This window comes from Carassius carassius, chromosome 7 (assembly GCF_963082965.1).
Source record: "Carassius carassius chromosome 7, fCarCar2.1, whole genome shotgun sequence".
Taxonomy (NCBI): domain Eukaryota; kingdom Metazoa; phylum Chordata; class Actinopteri; order Cypriniformes; family Cyprinidae; genus Carassius; species Carassius carassius.
The window spans coordinates 16,741,947-16,750,798 of NC_081761.1; positions in this window are offsets into that span (position 1 = coordinate 16,741,947).

Genomic DNA, 8,852 nt, shown 5'->3' on the forward strand with positions numbered 1-8,852 from the left:
TTGGTTCACTGCCCTGCTACGCCCCGAAATAAATATTTTTGGAATGAACATTTTGGAAATATTAATTGGAGATTGATTTGGACTTATAATAATAAATACTGTATTAATAATAAAGTTTTTGAAATATACTTTAAAATTATACATACAATTTACCCAACAAATGAGTTCCTAAAACGATATAAAAATGACCTTTCTGAATCCTGTACATTTTGTAAAAAGGATACTGAAACTGTCTTACATCTTTTCTTTGAATGCTTGTATGTGAAGTTTTTTTGGATTGATGTGGAATATTTATTTAATATGTTGAGTGGAATTAAAATTTGCATAGAGAAAAAGGATTTTTTTTTTTTATTATGACAAAAAAGAGATAGATAAAAGTCAAAAGTTTAACAGTTTTGTGTTAAATCTTATTTTATTACTTGGTAAGTTTTACATACATAAATGTAAATGGTCTGAAAGGATACCCAACATCTACTATTTTAAGGCTGACATGAAGATTTACTTTGAAACACTGAAAGGACTTTCAAACCGCAAAGCAATAAGAACTATGGACATTATCAAAGAATTAAATTTCTCTTCTTTATTTTAATTATATATGTATACCCCTTTCCATTATGTTTTTGTGTGTGTATGTGTTCTTTTTTGTTTTTTTGTCTTTGTCTTATGATCTTTTGTAATCATTTAGAATATTATTTGTTAAATATTTGTATTCACTGTATTACTTGATGTATAATTCTGAAAAAATAAAAAATAAAAAATAAAAAAGTACGCCCGACCCCCAGGAAGTGCTTGCTTCTAATTGACTTCATTTTTCTCCGTTGAATCCAATGGGGTCGCTGTGTCCATTTCTTTTACTGTCTATGGATTCAACGGAGAAAAATGAAGTCTTCATGGGGATCGGGCGTACTGCGCAGACTCAAACTGAGCTTGATGACGTAGATGTCACGTGAGCAACCTGTAAGTCTTCTAATCGCTGTGCCAAGAAAAATCTGAATCACCCACCGAATCTTCCAGAGAAGGCGAGCATGAAAAGGAGCAAATTTTGGTAAGTATTCTAATTAACTATTTCCCTTGACTTTATGCCTCCACGTCCCCCCGATAGCCTCATAGACAGTAAAAGATTGCCTGCGAGCTTCTCCTCGATCCTGTCCATACGGTAATTTCTCTACTGTGCGACAGAGAGTCGCAGGTTATGACGCAATCGTTAGCCTATTTTTTTTTACAAAAACTGCTACTACGGGACCATAATGTAAGATACAATGTAATGGAGCCTTTTATACATTTTAGTGTTTCTTAAGAAATAATTAATGGACAAATGGAGTCTTTAAACGCCTCAGATGTAAAGTTATTCGCTGGGGGTAGGGTTGAGTCTAATTTTGGCCACAACTTTCTCTGTGTTTGAGCTAATGGAATGATTTTTGGTGACAAATCTTATTTTGACCCATATTTTGGGAAAATGCTTTGAAATTTTTCAAAAACTCAATGGTACACTGTGGGCAAATTCATTACCCTTTCAGGATGTTCGTGGATGAAAACATCCACTAAATTAAACTGCTGTAAAAATGTATCAGATAAATATATATATATATATATTTTTTTTTAACCTTTTATCACAGTCTTGGGCATGCCAAAGATTAGTAACAAGATTGGCTTTGATGCATTGTTAGTTTTTGTGCAGCATTAGATTAAAATTTTTTCTCCCTAATTTGCTGTTGGTGGCTGTTTTTGCCCCATTGACTTCCATTATACCGACATTTTTTGATTGCAAAGCCATGACACCATATAATCATGCATTCTTAATTGTTTGTGGTTTTCACTTTTGGGAAGAGGTAAAAAAATGTATTTTTACAGTTGATCACTAGGTGGGACCATTAACCCTTTAAATAGGCTTGTGCAAAAAAAGGCTTGGTTTCTGGCTTGTATATGGAGTTATATGGAGTATAACAGCAAATTATAGTGTTTGTGTGTTTGTGAGATTCTTGATTGTTGGTGGTTTTTCCCTGTTGGGAAGAGGTAACATTTGTTATTTTTTACAGTTGATCACTAGGTGGTTTCTGGCTTGTATATGGAGTTATATGGAGTATAATAGCAAATTATAGTGTGTGTGTGTGTGTGATAGAGAGAGAGAGAGAGAGAGAAAGAGAGGGTGTGAGAGAGACCTTTGTGCACTTACCTTGATGTACAGTATTTGAAAAAATCAAAATATGCACCTCATGCTCTCAGAACTACATGGAGTAGACAATAAAAAAAGAAGTGTGTTTATGCACCTGCTTTCTTTTGATGGTGAAAAGTACAGATGGCCTATAAGTGAAATGCTCCTCTTTTCTTGATGGTAAAGCCAGTTTAAAACCTTAAAATCCTGTAAAAAAATCTACTTCGCATCAAATTTATGAACATAATGTATTATGAACCAAAATGCAATACCAACTTCAAATAAGCTGTAGCTCGCTGGAGGGGTCACGCTACATAATCATTTCTAAAACTTTGGTTCAAGTCAAGCCCTTTCCCGTGTTGCTTGCTGCTCTTCTCACCATTAAATATCCAGCATGATGGCATGCAAGTGTTTAAATCCACGTACTTTGCTTTTGTTTAATCTATTCGCTTGTTAAGTCTGACGTCACGTAGCAGCACTTCCGTGTCCAAACGCTCTATCAGTTACCACGAGAAAACAACAAAAGGTTCTAATATAAACTCACAATGTGATAGAATTGTAGCGAAAAAGTTATAATATTAACCTTTAACTCCATACCGAAGTACCAGATAGCCAGAAAATGAAAAAATATCTAAAAATTATTTGTGTTTGTGATGCTGTGAGCACGGAGACTGTAGTGTATATCGTAAGTTTGAAAGCATTTAACTTAAATTATCAATATAAATAAACAGTGCTCATAAACGGCTGCTGAGGTCATATTCTCAAGTGAAGCGAGCTGAGGCCTGGACCCGGAAACAGCGCTTCTTACGTCATCACTTAACAACCGAATACTTTCACCACCATTAAAAGGCAGCAGGTGCATAAATACACTTTTGTTTACTCCATGTAGTTCTAAGAGCTGAGGTGTACATTGTGATTTTCTGAAATACATTAAGGTAAGTGCGCAAAGGTCTCTCTCACACACACTCTCTCTCTCTTTCTCACACACACACACACATACACACTCAATATAATATGCTGTTAGGGCCGTTACATAGTCAATGCGAGAAACGCAAGCAAGCAACGCGAGCGATGCGAGCGACGCGCTCCCTTTCATAGTCTAAACAGTGGACGCAAGCGTCACGGGCGATGCGTGTATGCAATACACCGCTCACGCAACAGGGGGTAGTAGAGTCAGGGTGATATTAGTAGAGTCGGGTCGCGTGATATTCAGATCACAATGGCAACTGAAGAGGAGTGTATTCTGTTCTGATTTTACATCGGCGGCAACAAAGGCAACGCAGAGATAGGGCCGTTAAGTTCGCATAATTTTTCCTCTTCGCCCGCCATTGTATTCAAACCTTCTTCTTCTGTAAACACAATATACTTGAATTAATGTACAATACTTGCAATGTCGCCCCCACCGACAACGCATAGTATTGCGTGCATCGGCGCGTCGCGTATCAAAAACTAGGAAGACACATTTGGCTACGCACCGACGCATAATGGTGGCCGAAGCGTAACGATGCGTAGCCTCGGGGACGCGTATGCGTACAGATGCGTTGACTATGAAACGGCCCTTATACTCCATATAGCTTCATATACAAGTCAGAAACTAAGCTTTTTTTGCACAGGCCTATCTAAATGGTTAATGGTCCCACCTAGTGATCAACTGTAAAAATAACAAATGTTACCTCTTCCCAACAGGGAAAACCACCAACAATCAAGAATCTCACACACACACAAACACTATAATTTGCTGTTATACTCCATATAACTCAATATACAAGCCAGAAACTAAGCCTTTTTTTGCACAGGCCTATCTAAAGGGTTAATGGTCCCACTTAGTGATCAACTGTAAAATTAACAAATTTTACCTCTTCCCAAAAGGGAAAACCACAAACAATCAAGAATGCATGATTACATGGTGTCATGGCTTTGCAATCAACAAATGTCATTATAATGGAAGTCAATGGGGCAAAAACAGCCACCAACAGCAAATTAGGGAGAAAAAAATTAAATCTAATGTTGCACAAAAACTAAAAATGCATCAAAGCCAATGTTGCTACTAATCTTTGACATGCCCAAGACTGTTATAAAAAGTAAAAAAAAAAAATCCAGCCACAATTACTTTTATATTGAAAAAAAGTCATTTTGTGTGTTTTCCCCCCAAATCAGTGACATCATTTATGAACTTGGCAATTAAAGAGTTAAAATCTTGGATTTTTTAAAAACATTTGGTAGTTTTGATCAGGACTGAGGTTGATTAACAGATTTATGCAAAAAAAAATTGAAAAAAAAAAATGAATCTGATACATTTTTACAGCAGTTTAATTGAGTGGATGTTTTCATCCCGAACAACTCGAAAGGGTAGTTAATTTTAACAATCCACAAGGGTTAAAATACTCTGACTTTCTGGCCATCAAACAAACGGTATTCTTTTGACGGTCCACACAGACCGTTATCTGATCAGTCGCCCCCACCCACTAGTGATCTATATGTTTTTCAAGTAAATACTGTTTAATACAATATCGCAGTGAAAGCAAAGATATCTAGTCATAATTTGGTTGGAATTCTGTCTTTCATTCTACCAAAACTGTAGTATTGTGTTATTGTTTTATTAATTTGTGTGTAATATTCAGCTTTCTACTAAATACAAATAGAATCTTTAAATTCCCCAGAACGACGCCAGGCGTCGCTGTCACCTTGATACTGATAGTGTTTCCAATTAAACGTGCCCACCTGATTCCTATAGACGGATAATTCATACGATACATACCTGGTGTAAGTATCATACTTTAGTTATGTGTGTGTGTACGTACAGGTTGATATATCCTGGTGGGGACTTAAACCTGAATACACACGGACTCATGGGTAAAAAAGCTTATAAATGATACAGAATGTTTTTTTTTTTTTTTTTTTTTTGAGAAAGTAAAAATGCTGAAAGTTTCCGGTGAGGGGTAGATTTAGGTGTAGGGCTGGTGTAGGCAGTACGATAGAAAATACGGTGTGTACAGTATAAAAACCATTACGCCTATAGTGAATTCCTACAAGGATAGCTAACCAGACTGTGTGTGTGTGTGTGTGTGTGTGTGTGTGTGTGTGTGCCTAAATTGTAATTTTTAAAAAACAAATTAATTAAAATGTCTAATTATGATTAAGTACACCTAATTTAACAAATGAGACCTCTCTCTTTTCAATTGACTGTAAGAAGCCTTTGGCCCAATTTTGACGCAGACAATTTCATTATGTATGTATTTATTAAGAAAGAGATAAAGCTGCATTTCCACAAGGTTGTGTGTAATTGTCCTCAGCATTCAATAAAAGAGACTTCACAGAGGTTTGGTCAGTGGCATCATGTAGAAAGCAGGATAAGATGATGGTTGTCCAGTTACTGGAGCAACAGGCAAAGACTTTATTTTTTGAGTCCATAAGTAGCCCCCACCCCCGATTTGGTGATGTGCTGTCAACACTATTAACTAACGATTTTGTACGATTTGTCTAGACCCCAGTGACAGGTAGGTATAGGGGTGGGGTTAGGTGTAGGTCATCCGTACAAATTCATATGAATTAGCTACCTCATAAAATATGTACAAATTGCCGTGGGCTGCAGAAACACATTTCCAGCATGCAAAAGCAGTGGGCCTCAAGCTCTTTTTTTATTCTCACATACTAACTAGATAGAATTAAGTCTTTCCTCTGCCTTGATTTCTTTTTTTTCTTTTGCCTCTAATTTTTTTTTCTAATTTATTATTATTATTATTTTTTCTAAATTAAGTAAATTAATATTTTGGAAGTAGTATGACCAACATAATGCCATATTTTGGTTAATATAACTTTTTTTCTGTAAGACAAATCATGCTACTTGAAAACGTACAATCAGGTCCAAATTCAGGTTTATTTCTTAAATAACAACAGACATTACAAAGTGCTGTCCCATAATGAAAACACAGTGAGTACAAAATTACAGTAAATACAGAAATAAAGTATAATTAACTTATAAAACATAATAGATTAAGCCATATGTCCCTTAACTGTCCCAGACTGGTTATATGATCGATACATTGTTAAAATCTGCATACAGATAACTTTAAGGGTGAATATAATGACCCCCACTCCCACCCCTGCTGTCCTCTAGAAAGAATATAAAATAACCCCCAAGCGTTCTGTGCACAATTTCTGTATAATACACTTGGAGGAAGAAACATGTGAAACTTTTTGATTGACCTGGTTTCTGCAGAAATTAGTCATAAAATTTAATATAATCTTAAAGTCACAACAACAGACAATCTGCTCAAAAGCCACACAAACAGTTAAATGTTTTCATGTCTTTATTGAGTGCATTATATAAACATTGACAGTACGTCTCCAAAAGTTAAATGGAATTAATAGTCAGCTTCAGTCAGTGAGGTGATATTCAAGGTGTTAGGCAAAGTCTCTTTCACTGTACAACGCATATTTTGAGTTTGCTATTCATGAGAGGCATTATGTGAACCATGTCTCACACAAGAGTTCTCAGCACACCTAAGATAAGAATTGTTTACTTGCATGAGCTTACAAAGTATTGCTAAAAGCCTTATAGTTCATCACTCAGACTAACAGTCTATAAATAGAGACAGTTCACTGCTGCTGCTGTTCTGATTGGGGGTCCTGCAAATATAACTGCAAGAGCATAGTGCAGATTTTCTGTAAAGACTTATAGAAATCTTGAACATGCTAACCCCATATCCCCCAAAACCTCATCTCAACATAAAAAGTATGGTTATGCCATTATGTTTAGGGGATAAGCTGTTTTTATTTTCTCTCTCTCTCTCTCTCTCTCTCTCTCTCTCTCTCTCTCTCTCTCTCTCTCTCTCTCTCTCTCTCTCTCTCTAGAGGAGGCCCTCTTCTCCACCAGTTGAAGCTCAAAATAATTTGCGTGATGTGACAGGACAGGAGTAAATCAACAACATAATGGCTTCAAAAAAAGAAAATATACCTTCATGGCCAAAGTTGTGACCTCAGCCCAACTGAGATTTTTTGGCATGATCTTAGACATCACACCATTACTGTAGATTTATGTATTTTCAGATAAACTTAAATGGTTATTTTCACTCATGTTGCTCAGAGGAGTACTTCTTGTCTAGTTCACCAAAAAATGTACTTACTCTCATGTTGTTTCAAACCAATGGGGTCCAAAACAACATGTTGCTTGACAGAAATAAATTATTTAAATGGTAAATTATACACAAACACACTCACACACACACACACCACTTTTTATTAATAATGTGTATAGATGTATATCAGATTTTTGTAGATTTTAATTTTGTAATCCCATTTACTTGAATTGAGTGTGTTCAGATAACAGATGAGAAATGCAGGGCCAGATGAACCATATGGTGATTTGAGCACCATGCAGAGTACAATATCTAACAACTACCCATACTAACCATTCAACATGGACCTCTTGAGCTGCACTGATTTCCAAAGAAAGTTTGTAAACATTTTGAAAGAAAGTAATTTGTTTGCTTTCTTAATGAAATCACATAAAGCTGTTTTAGAATTTTTCATTAAAACATCAGACCAATAATTCTCCTATTTTAGATTTTCCAGTCACCTTCTATTCAGCTCCTCCTTTGCTGAGTTCAGAATCTCCATCAGAATGTAGGTCAGCAGTCGGTGCCGAGTTACCAATTAGAAACAGCTGTGTTTTTTTTTTTTTTTTGGCTATAGTGAGCGGAGGTCAGCAATTTCTGCTTTCGGTCTCATTTTTCTTGTTGTTTCTTTCTGGCTTCTTTCCTGTCTCTCAGCTCCCTGTCTAGAAAATAATGTGTTTACTATCCCTTGCCTCTGCTCTGTGATAATGATAATACCTCAGCTCAACCTTTATAGGTATACTCTCTTCCCTAAAGGAATATAATGTTAAAAGCAATAGGCCGATTAAGCCATAATGAGAATCACCAAAGATGATCTAGATAGATAGATAGATAGATAGATAGATAGATAGATAGATAGATAGATCTGCTGACTTATGTTAACAACATTTAGAAATGGAAAATGGATAAAATACATTTGTTGTGACTTGCAAACTTAAACATTTGGCTTTGAACATGTCTTGCAATTTTCTGCTGAACTGTTAAAACCAAGTTCTTGCAAGGACAAAACAACAAAGAACAACTTGTGATAGCCAGCATTATGCAGAAAGTATTTTTTATAATATTTCTAGCTGTCATGGAATTGCATTCTAGCCCGTTACATTTCCATCTATCATTGCAAAAAAACTAAAAACTAAAATAAATAAATGAAAATCAAACAAACAACAAAAAACATTTATTGTAAATTATAAATATGTATTTATATTATAAATATAGACATTTCTTGCTGGATGAAGGACCATCACCTTCAACTCAACCTTGCCAAGACAGAACTGCTTGTGTTTCCAGCAAACCCATCGTTTCATCACAATTTTACCATCAAATTAGGCACATCAACCATAACTCCTTCAAAAACAGCCAGAAGCCTTGGAGTTATGATGATCAGCTGCTTTTCTCACACATTGCTAAAATTGATGTTTGCCTATAAAACTACCACTGGCTCTGCACCCATTTACCTAAATTTATTACTTCAGACTTATGTGCCCTCTAGAATCTTGCGTTCTGCAAGTGAACGTCACTTGATTGTGCCATCTCAAAGAAGCACAAAGTCACTTTTTGGAACTTTTAAATTAAATGTTCCCTCT